This window comes from Uloborus diversus, chromosome 1 (assembly GCF_026930045.1).
Source record: "Uloborus diversus isolate 005 chromosome 1, Udiv.v.3.1, whole genome shotgun sequence".
NCBI classification, from domain to species: domain Eukaryota; kingdom Metazoa; phylum Arthropoda; class Arachnida; order Araneae; family Uloboridae; genus Uloborus; species Uloborus diversus.
Genome location: NC_072731.1, coordinates 242,489,381 through 242,508,532, shown reverse-complemented (window position 1 = coordinate 242,508,532; position 19,152 = coordinate 242,489,381). Strand labels below are relative to the sequence as shown.

The 19,152-nt window shown below is 35.5% G+C and overlaps 1 pseudogene; it reads left to right on the top strand.

Moving 5' to 3' along the window:
* The first annotated feature begins 223 nt into the window (after positions 1 to 223).
* Positions 224 to 19,152, top strand: part of LOC129219625 (glucose dehydrogenase [FAD, quinone]-like) — a 52,828-nt pseudogene continuing 33,899 nt past the window's right edge.

The window sequence follows — 19,152 nt, the reverse complement described above, 5'->3', positions numbered from 1 at the left end:
CTTGACCGATATATAGCACACAAGTCACAAACATGGATACTCGAGTTGGATTTTGAAATTCCTTTAAAAGCATCATGGTTTTTCCATGATTAAAATTAGAATCATCCTTTATGTTTTTTCTTTCACATACATTATTATGTAATTTTTTTCATCAAAGAAAATCAAAGTCAAATTGTCTCTTTTGTTAAATAATGTATTGCCTCTCTATGACTATTTCTAAAAAATGACAAACATACTGGGCTCCCAAGGTATGATCAACGGTTGTATTGTACTATTGGATTTGAACATTTCGGGTTACATTTTTTTTCCAACTTATTTAGTTTAATTTGTATCATTCAAAAAATAAGAATGTTTACGTCAGGTGATTTCTGACTGTACTTCAAATTTTTTACGCACTTAATCTTATTATAAGCTGCAATTTTTGTCTTTTTATTTGTATTTTAATTTCAGGCAGCCAAGGTCATTAATGGGACGAAACGATCAACGCATTTCTTTTTAATTCCTTTTCGGTTGTTCCTAAAATCAAAATATGTGTAAGAGTTTATCATGTAAAATGAAGGGTATTTTGTGATTAAATTTTTTATTAACTTGTATGTATTACTTCATTGATTTTCAGTGTGACTTACGTGATTCTTTTGCAATTAACTAAGGAATAGAAGAATATAATTCACATGAGTTTTTCTGAGGTCTAAGGAACATCTTGCATTTTAGTGAGAGAGAAAAGGGGGGGTAGAGGAAATTCAGAGTTTTAACCATAAAATTCTTTAATCAATCAAAAAGTTAATGGCGTAAAATAGCTTTAATAGGGAAGTCCATTGAAAATTTGAGACCCTTTTCAAGTAGAATCATAAAATGATTCAACTAAAGTAATTTTTTTATCATCCAAATGTTATTCATCACAGACCAACTAAAAAGAAGCAGGCACTTCAAAAAAAAAAAAAAATCCCTAGCAAGTTTTTACATTTGTGATAGTTTAACTAATATCGCTGTATTTCATTTTTAAAATTTATATCTCCATATATGTAGTAGACACATCTTAGCCATTATAGTGCATCATTTGAAAATTGTAAGAACTTTTAGGGGAGTCAATACCCTAAATACTTTCAAAAATTCGATTTTTTTTATTTCTAGATATTTTGATACTCCATTTAAATACCTTTTTAATGATACAAACTTTTTGATTGTGCTCATATGAGAAGTAAGTTAAAATAAGCTTTAAAAAAATGTAAATATATTTTGATAAGGTATGATTTTCTTCTTTAAATTGCTATATCGAGAAATGGTATTTTTGAAACTAAATGTTCCTTTTCTCAGAACCTAGATTGTGTTAGGCTTTGAAATTTTTGCCACCAATTCCATACATCTAATTAGAATATTTTAAAAAAGCTTTCTTTCTGTAAAATTTTACTTCAGTATAGAGAAAAAAGTCTACTTAAGGAAAAGAAAAAATTCATAATTGTATCTTTAATAGATTTTCAGAAAAAGGTACATGAACATGTGGAAATTAACATTGACGGTATAGGGGGTACTAACTCCCCTTAAAATATGTATTTTATTTATTGAATTATTTAAATTTATTAACGTACAGGATTCGTCAAACCGGGCACAGCACGAAAAAAAAAAAAAAAAAAACTCGTGGGTTTGTTAACACGGGCCACTTGAAAAAAATAAACTATCTCGATAAAGTGGATTTTTTTTTTTTTTCAAAATTTACCGCATATTGAAGCATTTACTTCAGAAACAAACTACATATTAGATCTAAAATAAATAATACCAAGTATGAAAATTGGCATCTGCCTTTCTGAACAATTTCTTAAGTTTTAGGAATTAAAACTGCATATGGATTTCACGATTAGTTAAAAAAATATATTTTTGCTGGGAAGCCAAACTAAGAAATTTACTTAATTTATTTCAATCACTTTTGAAGATTTTATTTTATTTCCTTTCTTTTCTTTTCTTTTCTTTTTTTTTTTTTTGTATTGTTGAAAAAAAAATGATTTGATTAACTGCATCAGGAAATCTCTTTTTTTAATAGATGTTTAATGCAAGATTGCAAACTGTAAAGGTAGATTACAATAATCACATAAAATTAACCAACCTGTGTGATGACTATTCCAGATTCCATAAACTGTAATCATACCTGAAAATTTTCTCACATATTCTGAATTATTGTGTGCAAAATTATTTTGTGACTTTATAGTTACTAATTTTAATATTTTATACAGTTCAAATTTTTATTTACAACTTCTTGTGTGGAAGGATATATAAAATACTTGATATGATTCATGGTTATGGTTCATGCGGCTCTTTTTAACGCAAAATTTAGTCAGAGGTTTTTTTTTAAACAAACTGAAGAAATAAAATACTACTAAATGCCTTTTGGGACTAAAAGGAAAGCTTTTCTCAAAATGTGACATACTTGCTTCTCTATGGATGAATCTGTTTTGTATTTATGGTGTGGTCGTGTTTCAGAAAAATTAATTTTGATAATATTTCACCTAAATGCTAAATATTTTCAGTAAGTTTTTCAGAAGTTAGCTAGCGGTGTATTTTATGTAAATGCACATGGTTTTCAAATTCATTTTTTTCTTATTTTTGACGATTTTTGTAATAAATTTGAGTAGAAATAAATTCAGGATTTAAAATTATTCATATCTCTATGAAAAAAAAAGTAACAAAGTAGTACAGTTTAAACAATGTTAAAATAGTGATCAAGATTAATTTTTTTCTTGTCCGCAAAAGTCCGTAATTTTCAACAATGACCAGGATACTTCATAAAAAAAAATCCAGGGTAACTAAGGTTTTTTAAATTACCCCGGTTTTTCTTCAAACCCTGTTCATGTACTCATGGGAAATTACTTTTAAAGTTATGTTGTAATACACCTTGAATAAGCCCAAGAGTCGAACCTCGAAATTGTGGTGTGGCTGCAAGACGCATTGCTATAAACTGCTCTAGGGAGTTGCATTTCAGGACAGTAAAGCCTCTAGAAGTGTTCATTTCATCAAAATCTGTAAATTAATCGGTATTTTTTTAATTTTGTGTTATTATTTAGTCTACAGAACAGAAAATATAAAACCCTAATTTACAAAAACTGTACACATTTAGCAGATATTGTAAACAAAAGGTTAAAAAAAACTACTTTTAGTAAAAAGTGCACAAAATCTGAGTATTGTAATTCAAGGTAGTATTTACGGGAGGAATCAAAGTACCTTGTCTCCTCTCAATGTGCCAAAATTTTGCAAAACGTTAAATTTATGTGTGCTAAATTTGGCTAAGCTTTGATATTACCTGGATTTTGTATAAGATATTTTTGCATTTTACTAGAGAAGCGAAAACTCCTCTACTTGAGTTTTCGAGCATCAAAACACTTATGTACTAAATTTGGAAAAGATCCGTCGTGAACTTGAATTGTCAGAGGAAAAACCCTTTATGAAGGGAGGCCAAACTCCCCCCCCCCCTTTGTAAATTTTTGCGCATCAAAGGAACTGTGTGCCAAATTTGGCAAAGATCATAAACTCGATTTATTAAAAGAAAAACACGCTATGGGGTTTTTCTTCCCTCAGGGGGTGGGGAGAAAACTCCCCTATGTGAATTCCTGAACATCAAAGGATCTCTTAAACGATCCAACATAAACTGAATTTTGCTTAAGGGCAAATCTTCTTTGGGGGAATTTCCACCCCCATAGGGAGGCGAAAACTCCCCTATGTGGATTTTTCAGCATCAAAGAAAGTTATGTGCAAATTCTATCAAAGGCCCAGTGTAAACTAGATTTTTGTAAGAAGGAAAACCCTCTATGGAGAGTTTCGCCCCTATAGAGAGGGGCGAAAGCCTCTATGTGAATTATTGAGCATCAAAAGGTCTATGAGCCAAATTTGGCAAAGATCCGACGTAAACTGAATGTGTACAAGGAAAAACCCCTCTATACATCGTTTCCCATCGGCAGGGGGCGAAAACCCCAAGGGAATTCTTGAGCATCAAAGTATCTACGGGTCAGATTTGGTAAACTCACTTTGTAAAAGGAAAACTCCTGAATGTGAGCATCTGCACACCATAGAAGGGGGGCGAAGACTCCCCTATGACACTTCTCGACCATCAAATGATTTAACAAAATTGACTGTGCCAAGTTTGTCAAACATCCCACATAAACTGGATTTTTTTTTTTTTTGTAAAGAAAAATCCTCATTGTGGTGTTCTTTGGAGGGGGGGGGGGTCTTTCTATGAGGAATTTTCGATCATCAAAAGGCTTCAGCTCGAAATTCGGCAGAGATCTGACGAAAACTGAATTTGTCAATGGAAAATCCTCTTATGAGGTACACAAGTATTTTTTTCGATTTTATTTTTACCTGTGAAAGAAGAATATTCAGTACTGTTTTGCTAACACCAAAATGAAACGTCATCCTACCACTTTAACATAACGTAATATTCCCCGTTCAAAATTGGTGCAAAAGTGGTGGTACAACATCATATTTCGACGTGCTATACGACATCGATCGACGAGACACATAGACGCTTTTTAGACCGTTCTGAGAGAACGTAATTTGAACGTGTCGGTTGGTGCGCCCTGAACGTTTTATAGAACGAGCTTTGAACTGCTTTGTGCTGCTTGGGTAGACATACCGAGTCGCCTGTTTCCCACGTGTAAAAATTCATACACCCCAGTGATTCATAAAAAATGGTTTGTCACGGTTGTATCATACATTTACACAGTTAAACAGCTTCAAAAGAAGCAAAATGCTCATCGAAGGCTATACTTAAGCAAATGTTTTCAACTAGATTTTTAGGGAAGTTATTTTTATTTTGTTCTGAGTATTTATTAACGCAATCGATGAGTCTTAGTTTGCTTTCAGCTACAGAAATTAATTCGTCCCTTAGTAGTATTTCCGAGCTTCTCAAAATAATGTTAGTTTTCCTTATTTCCTTCTAAAATATGAGTGATTGAAAATGGTGAAAGCGAAAACTGGATTAACAAACTTGGATAACGTTATACAAGGTAAAAAAATTTATTGTTTTGTATGATTTTGTAAGACTATGAGTTTTTTTTTTAATCTTAAATTAATTTAACTAACCATCTTCTACAGCAGCATTTAGTTGGAATGGACGTATGCAAAATATTTTCTTGAATATATTATCGTAGAACAAAATGAAAAATGTTTCACCGAGAAAGAATTTACTTTATTCCTTTTATTCTCAGCTGAAAGGTTTCGCCAAATTTGTTTAGGGTTATAGTTTTAGTATTGTGCGAGCAAAGTAGCTTTGGCGAGATTTCGCGTTTTTCGTTAAACCATTTTTAATTTTTATCATGAGTGGAATAAAATGGTAGTAAGATTACAGAATTCGATAAGTAAAAAGAAATAATGGTTAATCAACTGAAAAGAAAACTACCACCATATATCCGTAAGACTTCTGTAGATGATTTGCATAACTTGACATAATTAAATCGTAACTCAGAAATTAGAAAAATCGAAACAGAAAAATTTTAAATTAACCGATTCGGGAATTCGGGAGAAATAACTCAGAAACAAATGCAAAACAATAGGCGCTAGCCAAGCAAGGCAAAGAAGTATCATCTGCTTTCGATAATAATTTGTAATGTCATATTGAAGTTTCTAGCATTAATTGTTGTTCTTGTCAGGCCACAATTATTATTTAGTTTTATCAAGAATTGATAAATATCGAATTCAACATCGTGGAAATGGATGCTTAGAACTACGAACTACGTAGTTTGCATTAATCTTTGACGTTTAGTAATGCTTCTTGAATTCTCATTTCTTTCTGCGTGGGCCAGAATATCCACAAGACTTTGAAAATTAATTTAAAAAGAATAAAGCGAAAAATATCATACATACGAACAAAAATCACAACACTTTTAGCATTTTCTTCGTTACCACATGCGTTTGTTTTAGTTTTTAAGTCGGCCATTAGACAGTGACTGCAGTGCCCCCTATAGTTCGTTGGAGTTGCGAATAATGCCAATAAAAACCTTTTTAATTTAGCAGAAGGAAAAATCTTCTAAGCTGTTAATTGTGAAATTGAATTCGCGTCTTTTATCATAGGTTGTAGTGGAACAATTTGAGTCAATTTGTATGTTAATATACAGGAAATTAAAGCTATTTTGATTAGAACTAGTCTTTTTGAGCGTTAATGAACTGTGATAAATAGTTTTGCTAAGTTCAGAAAAATTAGGAAAATTTATACACAAAAGGTCACCGATGTATCTGCAACAAAGAGGTGTAGAGGAAGGATTGTCAGTTAAATATTTTCTCTCATAATATAAAAGAAAAAGGTTGGCTAATGTAGAGCTAAAATTAGCTCCCATTGCAATGCCATTAATTTGTAGAAAACATGAATTACCATTTTTGAAAATACAAAATTTAAAAAGACCAAGAAAAAAACAATTCATTAAAATCAAGGGAATCCTTGACCGAATTAAAAAGTTCTGACACAGAGGGAAAAAGTTCAATGAGTGGGATATTGGTGAAGAGATTTTCAAAATCAAAAGTTTCTAAGCTATTTATATCAAGTAGGCTTTTTAGTTTTGCTGCATTGCGCATCTATGGGCTCTTGGTGTGGTCTTTTCAATATTTTTCACTTTTATTATTATTATAATATATATATATATATATATATATATATATATATATATATATATATATATATATATATATATATATGTAACGGATTCGGTGCGACTTCCACTTTCTTGAAATGAAAACACAGTTCTTGATAAAAACACAGGAAATTTATTTACACTATGTACAGGAAAGATCTTCAACAACTGCTAAATTATTCATCAGCAATTAAGCAATTATCACACAACACCGTAAACTCAACGTTTACACACGTATTTACTTCCAAATACGAAAACAACACAGCGAAATGCCTCGCTATAAACAGAGCAACAATCTTCTCAGTTCGAAATATCAATCGAAACTCAACTGTTTATCCATCGCTAACGGCTTTTATAAACATCGAAGAATTTTCCACAACATTCTTTCTGCTTCGAGAAATGCGTAGACCGTTATCAAATTTTATCAATGAAAAGAAAAGGAAATAGGGGGACGTATACTTTAGCGGAATGAAAAGGGGTTGTATATTCATTACGGGAAACTATTTACAGGTTACGTTACTACAATAATTACTATTTACAGGATTTGTAACATTGCCCCCTTCCTAAGGACTGCACGTCCCGGGCAGTACAATCCCCAGAAAGGGTGCCAAACTTCTCTCACAAGTTAACAAATACACACATTAAATAATAACCAATAATGCATAGGAAACACAATAATAACAAGAAATATTACTAAACATTAAAAGCAAAAATTATCTACAACTTTTATGTTATCAACCATGGTTGTTTACGTAATACTCATGAACTATGGCCATAGTATGGGGCTAACCGATCATAATGTACAACCCTAGGTTTTGCATTAGGTGATTTTTGGATCCTCACTACGAAGTCATTTAGTCGGTTAAGGACTTTGTAGGGTCCATCCCAATGCGACTGCAATTTGGGTGACAGACCTTTCCGTCGGATGGGATTCCATAACCAAACCTTGTCGCCTTCGTTGAATTCATGTCCAGTAGACCTTGTGTCGTATCGGGTCTTCATCTTCTCCGCCGCGATGTTGATTCGCTCTCGTGCGAAGTTATGAACGTCTTCCAACCGGGCCTGGAGATCCTGGATGTACTCCTCAGGCGATGCAGGCGCATCCGGAGGACGACCGAAGACGAGATCACAAGGTAGCCGAAGCTCTCGTCCGAAGAGCATCTGAGATGGGGCATATCCGGTAGTCTCGTGGACAGCACTGCGGTAGGCCAGCAGGAACAAATGTAGCTTCTTGTCCCAATCCTGTTGATTTCTGGAGACCATAAGTGAGAGATTATTTAGGATTGTGCAGTTAAATCTCTCCACCATGCCGTCCGATTGTGGGTGTAGTGGTGTTGTCCTAGTTTTCTCAATTCCGAAAATTTGACATAGGCCATTAAACACAGCAGAGATGAAATTCCTCCCTTGATCGGAATGAATCTGCAAAGGTGTTCCATATCTCGAGATCCAATGTTGAACTAGAGTCTCTGCTACGGTGGTAGCCTCTTGGTCTGGAATGGGATATGCTTCCGGCCATTTGGTGAAGTAGTAGATGGAAACAAGAATGTATTTGTTCCCATCAGCAGTTCTTGGTAGAGGACCCAGGATGTCGATCCCAATTCGTTCGAAAGGAGCTCCAACGTTGTACAGATGTAGCTTCCCTCTGCTTCTCTTCTTCGGTCCTTTACGAGCAGCACAGGCGTCACAAGAATGGCACCACTTCTCCACGTCATCCTTCGCCTTGCTCCAGAAGAAGCGTTCCCGAACTTTATTGAGGGTTTTCAAGACACCAAAATGTCCTCCAGTCGCACTACTATGTATTTCTTTCAGAACATCTGAAATCCTTGATCGGGGAAGTAGTAACTGCCACCTAGATGTTTTGCCGTCGTCAGATTCCCATTTTCGGTGTAGCACGCCGTTCCGTAAATGGAGCGAGTTCCATAAAGCCCAGTATCTTTTTGTTGCAGGACTGAAGATGGAAACGTCCTGCCAGCTAGGTCGCCGACTGTCACTTTCCATGAACTCCAAAATTGGTTTTATGTCGGGGTCTTCAAGTTGATCTTTTCGAACTTGGTCGTCACTCCATGGATCAGGTTCTGATGATATTGGAGTCACTGTCACCTGATAGGCGGTAGGGCAAGTCGTTCCATACTGTTTCTCGATTCGGGAACAATAGTGGCAGTTCTCAGGACAGGGTCTCCTTGATAAAGCGTCAGCATTACCGTGAGATAACCCTTTTCGATGCTTGATCTCCATGTCATATTCCTGGAGCCGCTGTATCCATCTGGCTATCTGACCTTCCGGATTTTTGAAGTTCAAAAGCCAAGTTAATGAGGCATGATCTGTCCGAAGCAGAAATTTTCGGCCGTAGAGGTAATGATGGAAGTGTTCTACAGCTTTCACTATGGCCAGTAACTCCTTTCTGGTGACGCAGTAATTCCGCTCCGACTTTGATAAGCCTTTGCTCCAGTAAGCGATGACATGTTCATTTCCGTCAATTTCTTGGGATAAAACAGCTCCGATGCCCTCGTTGCTCGCATCAGTGTCTAGGATGAAGGATTTTTCAGGCTGAGGATAGGCGTTGATGTTAAAGCCTCCTTCAGTCGTAGAAATGCATCTTCGCATTCTTTGGACCATTCAAACTTTTGCTTGCTCTCCGTCAGCTTATGCAAAGGTCGTGCAATGTTGGAAAAACCCTTTACAAACTTCCTGTAGTACGTGCAGAGCCCCAGGAAACTTCGCAGCTGATGGATGTTTTCGGGACGACTCCAACTCTTGACCGCAGATACCTTTCCTGGATCGGTTTGTACACCTTCAGAAGAGATGATGCGACCAAGGTAGTTCACTTCCCGGCGGAACAAATTACATTTGGACGGGCTTAACTTCAGATTGGCTTCCTTAAGCTTTTGCAGCACCTTCCTAAGATTTGCCAGATGTTCTTCGAAACTGCGTCCCACGATGATAATATCGTCTAAGTAGACCAGACAGGATTCGTAGGAAAGTCCTCTTAACACTGTCTCCATAAGACGCTCGAACGTAGCTGGTGCATTGCAGAGGCCGAAGGGCATCACTTTAAACTGCCATAAGCCTTGTCCAGTTGTAAATGCTGTCTTTTCTCGGTCATCAGGGTGTATCTCAACCTCCCAGTAGCCGCTCTTCAAGTCCAGGGTCGAAAACCACTTGTGTCCGGAAAGAGTGTCCAAGGTGTCGTCTATCCGTGGAAGAGGGTAACTGTCTTTCTTGGTGATTTCATTCAGCCGTCGGTAATCGACACAAAATCTGGTGGAGCCATCTTTCTTTCGGACCAAGACGATGGGAGAGGCCCAAGGACTGGACGACGGTTCGATTACATCGTTCTCCTTCATCTCTTTCAGGAGAGTCTCAACCTCTTCCTTCTTGGCGAACGGTAGTCGTCTTGGATGCTGTTTAATAGGGAGGTGTTCTCCAGTGTAGATCCTATGCTGCGTTAAATTCGTCCTGCCAACATCCTCCGATGTAGATGAAAACAGATGCTTGAAGTCATCCACCAATTGCTCCGCAGCAGTTCTTTGATCTTTCGATAACGGCGCACTCCCAATTAACTTCGATGTCAAGGACTCGGAAGACACAGTCTCGGGGGAATTGATTCTTCTAATGATGCAGTTTACTGGAGTACAAGTTGCCAACACTTCACCTTTTCGGATATTCCTTGGCCTTTCACTCACGTTGGCGACTCTCACAGGAATTACATCCTTAGAAAGGTCCACAAGCGTAGATGCTACCAGTACTCCTTTTAGGCTATTGCTTAGGTTAGGGTATTCAATGAGTCCAGATCGAAAACTATTGCTTTCTTCAAGGGAGCCAGGTATTAATGATTCTGACCTTGAGGGAATCGATAAATCTGTTTGAGCTATTATTTGATGAGCGGATTTTACATCACTCTCTGCAGGGAAAACGGCTATGTCTTCTCTCATCGAATGCAGCTCATTAGTCTTGAAGTCGAGAGTGAAGTCATATTTCTTCAAAAAGTCCAATCCGAGAATGAAGGGGTCCGTGATATTAGCGACGAATGCCGTATGATGGTAGGTGGCATTCCCAAACACTATTTCCAAGTCCACTTTACCGTCAATCTCAATTTTGTCACCTGTCACAGTCTGGAGACTTACGCGTGGCGATGTCCACAGCAGTTTCAATCCAAATTCACGAGCCACATCTGTCCTAATGATTGTCACATTGGCTCCAGTGTCAACAATCAGTCTGCAGGGGTTCCCATTTACATGTGCGTAAATGAAAAGTCCATCACTGCCACTACTAGAAGAGGAAATCTGCAGAGCTTTAGTGGTGGTGATTTCCTTCCCTCGCGTAGCTTGGCGAGCCGGACAACTCCTTCGCAGGTGTCCTTCACTACCGCATTTCCAGCACTTCTGCTCTTGTTTCTTTTGGGCTGTTATGCTGCTCAAATGTCTTGTCAAGTCACCGAGTTGTCTCTCAAGTTCAGCGAGGTGGGACGACCTGGAATCAGACTCATCAGCTTCCTGAGTCCGGATTAGATGGCGATCCTTGCGGGTTGCTTGCTGGGCGGCCTCCAACTTCATCGCATACACAACAGCAGAACTCAGGTCTTTGACATCCGCCATCCGTAGAGCTTTCTGGATTTCCGGATCTCGAACCCCGTCGATGTAGTAGTTGAGTGCCAGGTTGTCTCGAACATCCGCAGGGCAGTCGTAAAAAGCAAGATGAGACAGTCTCTCGATGTCCGCCGCAAGCTCTTGCAGGGTTTCCCCAGTTTTCTGGAAACGGGACTTCAACTGGAGTCGGCTGAAATCTTTCTGGCACTTCTCACCGAAGCGAAGCTCCAACGCAGCTGTGAGGGCGGCGAAATCCAGGCGCTGGCTGTCCGGAAGGGTCTGGAGAATGTCCGCTGCGTCACCTCTGAAGGATGCTGCAAGATGACAGGCCTTGGTAGCAGAGTCCCATCCGTTCGCTTCCGCCACTATCATGAATTGAGTTTTGTAAACTTGCCACGAAGTTTTCCCATCAAATGTGGCAAGTTTAATGGACGGTCGAGCAACCGATGTGGGAGCGCCAAACTGTACAGAGCTGCTTTCCGCGGTCGCCAATCTCCTTTCCACGTCCTTAAAGATCTCTTCTTTAAGTAGATGAAATCTTCTATCTTCTTCTTCAAATTTATTTTCTACAGCATTGAATCGGCTTTCAACGGTATCAAATTTTTCTTCAATAGCATCAACTCGATGCTCTATGTCATTAAATTTATTTTCCATCACAGTCTTTACCGAAATAAGGTCGTTTTTAATTTCTTCTTGGTTAGACGTTAAGTCCTTTTTCAGCACCGTTAAATCGCTTTTTAACTGGTCTTGATTTGCCAACATACTTGCAGTCAGATCACTTTTTAATTGTTCTTGATTAGCCGCCATATCATTTTTTATATGTTCTTGATTAGCCGCCATATCATTTTTTATTTGTTCTTGATTAGCCGCCATATCATTTTTAACAGAGTTGATTGCATCAAGAAGTTGTTTTAATTGTTCATCCATTGCGCGAGTAATCACCATAAAAATAAAGTCCAAATTTAAAAAGTCTTTATGAAAAAATGTCCAAAGTCACACTTACTGCAAGAAAGTCCTGAAGTAGCCCCACGTTGGGCGCCAAATTGTAACGGATTCGGTGCGACTTCCACTTTCTTGAAATGAAAACACAGTTCTTGATAAAAACACAGGAAATTTATTTACACTATGTACAGGAAAGATCTTCAACAACTGCTAAATTATTCATCAGCAATTAAGCAATTATCACACAACACCGTAAACTCAACGTTTACACACGTATTTACTTCCAACTACGAAAACAACACAGCGAAATGCCTCGCTATAAACAGAGCAACAATCTTCTCAGTTCGAAATATCAATCGAAACTCAACTGTTTATCCATCGCTAACGGCTTTTATAAACATCGAAGAATTTTCCACAACATTCTTTCTGCTTCGAGAAATGCGTAGACCGTTATCAAATTTTATCAATGAAAAGAAAAGGAAATAGGGGGACGTATACTTTAGCGGAATGAAAAGGGGTTGTATATTCATTACGGGAAACTATTTACAGGTTACGTTACTACAATAATTACTATTTACAGGATTTGTAACAATATATATATATATATATATATATATATATATATATATATATATATATATATATATATATATATATATATATATATATATATATATATAATAAAAATTAAGAAGTATTACATCCTTTAGGTTTCCATGTAGGTGGTGAACCCGTAACAGCAACAAGGCCAAGATACCAACCTGGAAGCGTGCAGTCATTCAAGCAGCTCAAAACATTGGCTATAATTTCGTTGATCCTAATGGACCAACTCAACATAGTATGTTTCATTCAAAACAGAACATCACTAATACACAAAAACTAGAGATAAATTTAGAACAAAAATTGATAAAAATGAGAAAAAAGAAGTTAGGCGTTTCTATCGATGAGGTTACATACAGGGAAAGCAATAAATTAGTTAATTTTATTTTTTCATTTTTGTTTTTGCATAGGCCTTGCAAATAAATTTTGTGCGGCAACGTAATTGGACATACATGAATTGCTGTCGATGTGGTTCTGCTTTCATTCAGCTATTTGTGCAATCCAGCTACTTTAATTTTTATGTTAACGTTTGGACAACTGTTAAGAAATTCTTTGCAGTCTTGTTGCACATATAGTCTGAAGCCTAGTCTTGTTGCAAACACAATTAAAGTTGTTCTGTTGCACATATAAGTAAAGCACAGCAAAGAGACTGGTTAAGGTTCGATCACCCCGAAGAAACTTTTTAACATCATTGCAAATCCTAATACAGTAGTTTATCTTTATAAACCCACTTTTTACCCTCCCCCCCTCCCACTCAACCCTCACCACAGAGGTAAATTCTGGTTGCACTATTGAAATTCTTTTAAGATTTGTCGCTTGGCATAACGCAAATTCAGCGGCAATTACACCTTATATACACCTTGTAGTAAAACCTCCTTTTACACCTTCCCAGTAAGCAAAATATCTTGCCTCAGTATTGCATAAAGGTTGACATGCAAGAAAAATCATCTTGCATTAATGCTGCCTCAATATTTTTATGTTACTCCATTTATGCTGTCAGCGGGCTATCACAATATTGACTGACAAGGTGTATGCAGCATAATATCAGGAAATTATCAAGGTAGGCTGCTTTTGTAATATTGCATACGTATTGATATTGATATGATAGGTTAATATCAAGATGTTGTCATCACAGCATGAAATCAAGGTCCAGGCGAAATGATCTTGTTTTGTAATCTTGCATACGTATTATTGATATGACAGGATAATATCAAGATGTTGTCATGACAGCATGAAATCAAGGTCTAGGCAAGATGATCTTGCTTTTGTAATATTGCATACGTATTGATATGACAGGAAAATGTCAGGATACATTGACCAGTATGAAATCAGCACGTTTTGCAAGGTGTTTTATCCATTCATTTATTTGTATTATTTTCACTTTAAACTCGAGAATTAAATTTCATCTTTAATTATTTCTGTTATTCTTCAAGATAGTTGACATCTGATCGGAAATTCATATTAAGGTATTAATAGTACTCGCAATTTAATTTAAAAAATGAAAGTTTCTTCGTTTTGCGTAATACTTGACTTATTTTTTTAATTCATGCTTCTAATTGTATTATAAAGACATAAAATGCCTAGTTAGGAATAATTGCGGAAGTTTTTATAGCACATTTAAGAGTAAAGATAGCAAAATAATAAATAAATACAATAAAGTACATTTTCAAATGGATGTCGCAGCATTGAAAATATCCCATGGACAAAACATATGAATTTATCTTAAAGAATAACATAAATAACCATTGAATAAAAATAATCTTACTCGTGAGATTGAAGTGATAATACGAAATTCTGGGCTTCACTTTCTTTGTTTCAAAGTCTAGGGACGAAAAAAGTTATTTTCGGCCATTTCTAATATTGATCGCACATCGTCTGCGATATGACTTGTTTAGTACTATATTGATAAACAAATGCAGTTATCAGTCATTCCTAAGTTATTCCTAAAACAATACTATTCCACACTAATAACTAAGCAACCAACTTAACGAAGCCTAAAGAATGCAACGCCACGTGCAGCTCCTCTGAACCAACTGAATCGAAGGTCGAAGCAGGAAGATGTGCCAGCAATGCGAGTTACGCTGGGTAGAAAGAACTGTGCGTATGCGCAAGTATCAACGAAGGTCCTCCTGTTCTATTGTGTACTAATTACCTTGACGGCAGCAGCACAGATGAAATCAATATCATCTTGACGGCGTCAACACGTATGCAATGTTGTTATTGTAATGTAATATCAATATTGATATTTTAAGATGAATGCAATGTTGCATACCTGTTGTTATTTTAATACTGCTTTTTAATCTTTATGCAAGCTTTATGAAGAATGAAACATGTCAATATTAACGTCCTCAGTATAATATCAAGATCTGTAAAGGCTGATGCAAGAAATTTTGCTAGTAGGGTTGCACCAGTGCTTGACTTCTATATTCTCATGTTAGTTCAGATTTGTTTTTAGACGTAATTTTAGCTTAAGTTTTATATTTCATGTTTCAAAGTTGTTTTTTCTAAAAATAATTTATTTCATATTGAGAAATGAAGAATTTATTCCATTTTTCTCGCTTTTGCAGGGTTTTACGATCATCAAGCAACTGTGCGAAGAGGTCAGCGCTGCAGTGCAGCTAAAGCATATTTAGTTCCAAGTGAAAATAGAACTAATCTCGACATTCTTGTCAGAGCTAGAGTCACGAAGGTAACTTTAAGTGAATTTAATTAATTGAACAAATAGTTTATTAAATAAAGGCGATTTAAAGGTGACTAGTCTCAGAAGTAATTTACAGTTATGCTTTAAAAAGAATTTCTAAAAACATTCAATTATCTCAATTTTTATTTGTCTAGCAGCGTGCCCGGCGTGCACGGGTTACTTAAAAAATGAAAGAGATGTCCAGTTGATGTTTTTGTATTACTCTGACATCAGTTTCTAAAGCGCTAAGGAATAAATAAATACGCGTAATGCAAGGTTTGCAAAACACCAGTAGAGCATATTTTTGGCAAAAATCTCTTTCACGTTAACCATAGTTATCAATGATACAAGTTATGAGTAATTTCAATTAGCACAAAAGATGAAAATATATGCATTATCAACTATAATCTGTTCTCACTTTAAACAGAATTAAATCTGATAGACTATATCTGAAACATTTATGTACAATTACGATCAGCTTTTTACATTAAATGACACACTTTTTGGTTGCTTACGTGAAACTAAAGCACCAAGACGTAATAAATACCAATAAGCATTAATTTAATACCAAGTAATCAGATTCGAATTAAGCTTTAGTTAAAATCCTTAAATCTTTTTTGTTCAATTATGTTTCACTTAAAGAAATCCAAACAATCTTAATTTAACGTGTTCTTTTAACGATACAAACAGCATTTCAAAAATAGAAACAGGAAGGAAAAAGAGAGTTATTATAATTCGGAAAATTCACCCATGTGACGGGAAAAAGTTCAACAAAATAAACATAATTAGTCGCACATCCCAAATTTACCAAAATATGAGGCCGGTGAATGATAAACTTACACTACAATCAATAAACATAGCTAAAGAAACAACTTTCATATGCTGAAAAGCGTTAAGAACGTTGAGTGTAAAAAAATAAAAAAAGAGGACAGCCGATAAAATAAAGGCTATGTCCGAATAGAGCAACCAATTTTAAACTAATTTAAAATGAAGTTCTAGATAAAAATGTTGTTTTTGGACATCAGCCAAAAAAAATCTCTTTTGAAACAGTTATTAGAATTTTATTTGCTCACCCATACGCAAATTGGCAACAGGAAAGAAATAAAAATTCCTGAATAACGTTATGTTAATTAACGTTTTAATTAATATCTCCGCTAATTAAAGTCGTACTGTTACGAGATTGGTTCTATTCGCGCAACTCCAACGAACTATAGGGGGCACTGCAGTCACTGTCTAATGGCCGACTTAAACACTAAAACAAACGCATGTGGTAACGAAGAAAATGCCAAAAGTGTTGTGATTTGTGTTCGTATGTATGATTTTTTCGCTTTATTCATTTGAAAAGATTTTTCAAAGTCTTTTGGTTATTCTGACCCATATAGAAAGAGATTAGAAACCAAAAAGTATTACGAAAATAAACAATTAATGCAGAACACACAGTAAGTTGTTCTGAAGCAGCCATTTTCACGATGTTGAATTGGGAATTCATAAATTTTTGGTTCGCTTCGAACGGCATTTTCATTTTGTACCGTTTTTTCTATACATTAGTACATATTAAGTTCAGTTTCGTGACATTTCCGGCATTTGTTGACATTTTTGTCACATAGTGCACATACGTGGCAGACTGTCAAGAGTAACGTTTAACACTAGATAATTTATTTCTATGACTATATGATTGGATATCCAAAGAAATCATGCATTTAATTCATTCGTCATGGAAATGATTTACCTGATATGCGAAATCTTGTCAAGATACATTATTCTTTCACACAATTTTAAAACCATGACCCTATAAACAGATTTTTGGCGAACTTTTATTTTTTATTGTTCAAATTCTTAACATTTTTTCTGGATTTTTCAATCTGTTCTGCGATAAATATTTTCAAGAAAATTTATTTGCATACTGTCTATTTCAGTAGGATACTGTAGTAACAAAGGTTATTTAAATCATTTATGTGGAATTAGGTTAAGGAAAAGTGTCCAGTCAATGTTGTTAAGTTGGTTTTTTTTTTCCATCGAATTGAAAAACTGATATTTATTCAAATTCACTCAGAACAAAATAAATAAAATGTGTACTCACAGTTTATATATGGTGGTAGTTTTCTTTTCAGTTGATTGACCATTATTTCTTTTTACTTATCGAATTCTGTAATCTTACTACCATTTTATTCCACTCATGATAAAAATTAAAAATGGTTTAACTAAAAACGCGAAATCTCGCCAAGGCTACTTTGCTCGCACAATACTAACCCTATAACCCTAAACAAATTTGGCGAAACCTTTCAGCTGAGAATAAAAGGAATAAAGTAAATTCTTCCTCGGTTAAACATTTTTCATTTGTTCTACGATAATAAATTCAAGAAAATATTTTGCATACTGTCCATTCCAACTAAATGCTGCTGTAAAATATGATTAGTTAAATTAATTTAAGATTAAAAAAAACTCATATTCTTACAAATTCATACAAAACAATAAAAATTTTTACCTGGTATAACGTTATCCAATTTTGTTAATCCAGAGTTTTCTTGTTTATGCTTCCACCATTTAATACTTTTTTGAAAGAAATAAGGAAAACTAACATTATTTTGAGAAGCTCGAGAATACTACTAAGGGACGAATTAATTTCTGTAGCTGAAAGCAAACTAAGACACATCGATTGCGTTAATAAATACTCAGAACAAACTGCCTGTGTTTACGTCAACAGACACCGTGGAGCGCAACGTGGCAATGTTTTAGTTGCATTCGCAGTTTTATAAATCACCGCAAGGTAGCGTATTCGAGCGCTGGAGTTCCGAATTCGCAACTCCAGCGCTCGAATACGCTACCTTGGGGTGATTTATAAAACTGCCGGGAAAACTAAAACATTGCCACGTTGCGTTCCACGTATGTCTGCTGACGTAAACACAGGCAGTTTCCCAAGTAACACTGAAACGTTACGTCATCGTTACATCACGTTGCAATTAGTTGAAACATCGTTACCGTTTCCCACGCAACGTGATATCACGTTGCTTTATCGATTCGTTACAAAAAACGTAATTTTGAAACGTTACATCACGTTGAAAATTTCTTAAATTTGTAACGTTGACGAACAGTTGCAAAAGAAACGTTACTTATCATTACTTTTCGGTGCACCTTGCCTCGTCTTCGGCAACCTCCGAATCCTAGTGGCCATTTTCAGTAAACAACTTCTGGCTTGCTATGCCGCCATTGTTCTGCAGCTTCGCAATCGCGATCTCTCATCACTTTTAGCAGTAAGTACTTTGCATTATTGTTAATGTATTATTGTTGATATACTTATTTAATTTAAAAAAAGTGTTATTACATACTTTTATGAAGTTAATGAACCGCCGTTGATCGGAGTTTGAGTATTTTTCCCACCGTACTTTTATTCATAATATTGTTAGAAAGAGTAATGTTAGATGTTTTTATTTGAGTATTTATTCATTGATTTCTTAAAAAGATGCTGAAGCTTGGGGATGTGTTCCATGAACAAGCTATAAAAGCGATAAATGATACCATTTTTTACTCATTTAACCGGCTTTTTGTAGAATGATTTTGCCGAAATAATTGTAGCAATTTTTTGAAAAAAATTTTGTCATATAACTGAAATTATCTTTAGTAATAATATTGCAAATTTTTGTTAAAGCACTGATGTAAGAGGATTTTTTCAAAATTTTCATGCCTTTCCAAAAGTATTACTGGAATTCTTTAGTAATAATAATTATTATTTTTTCAA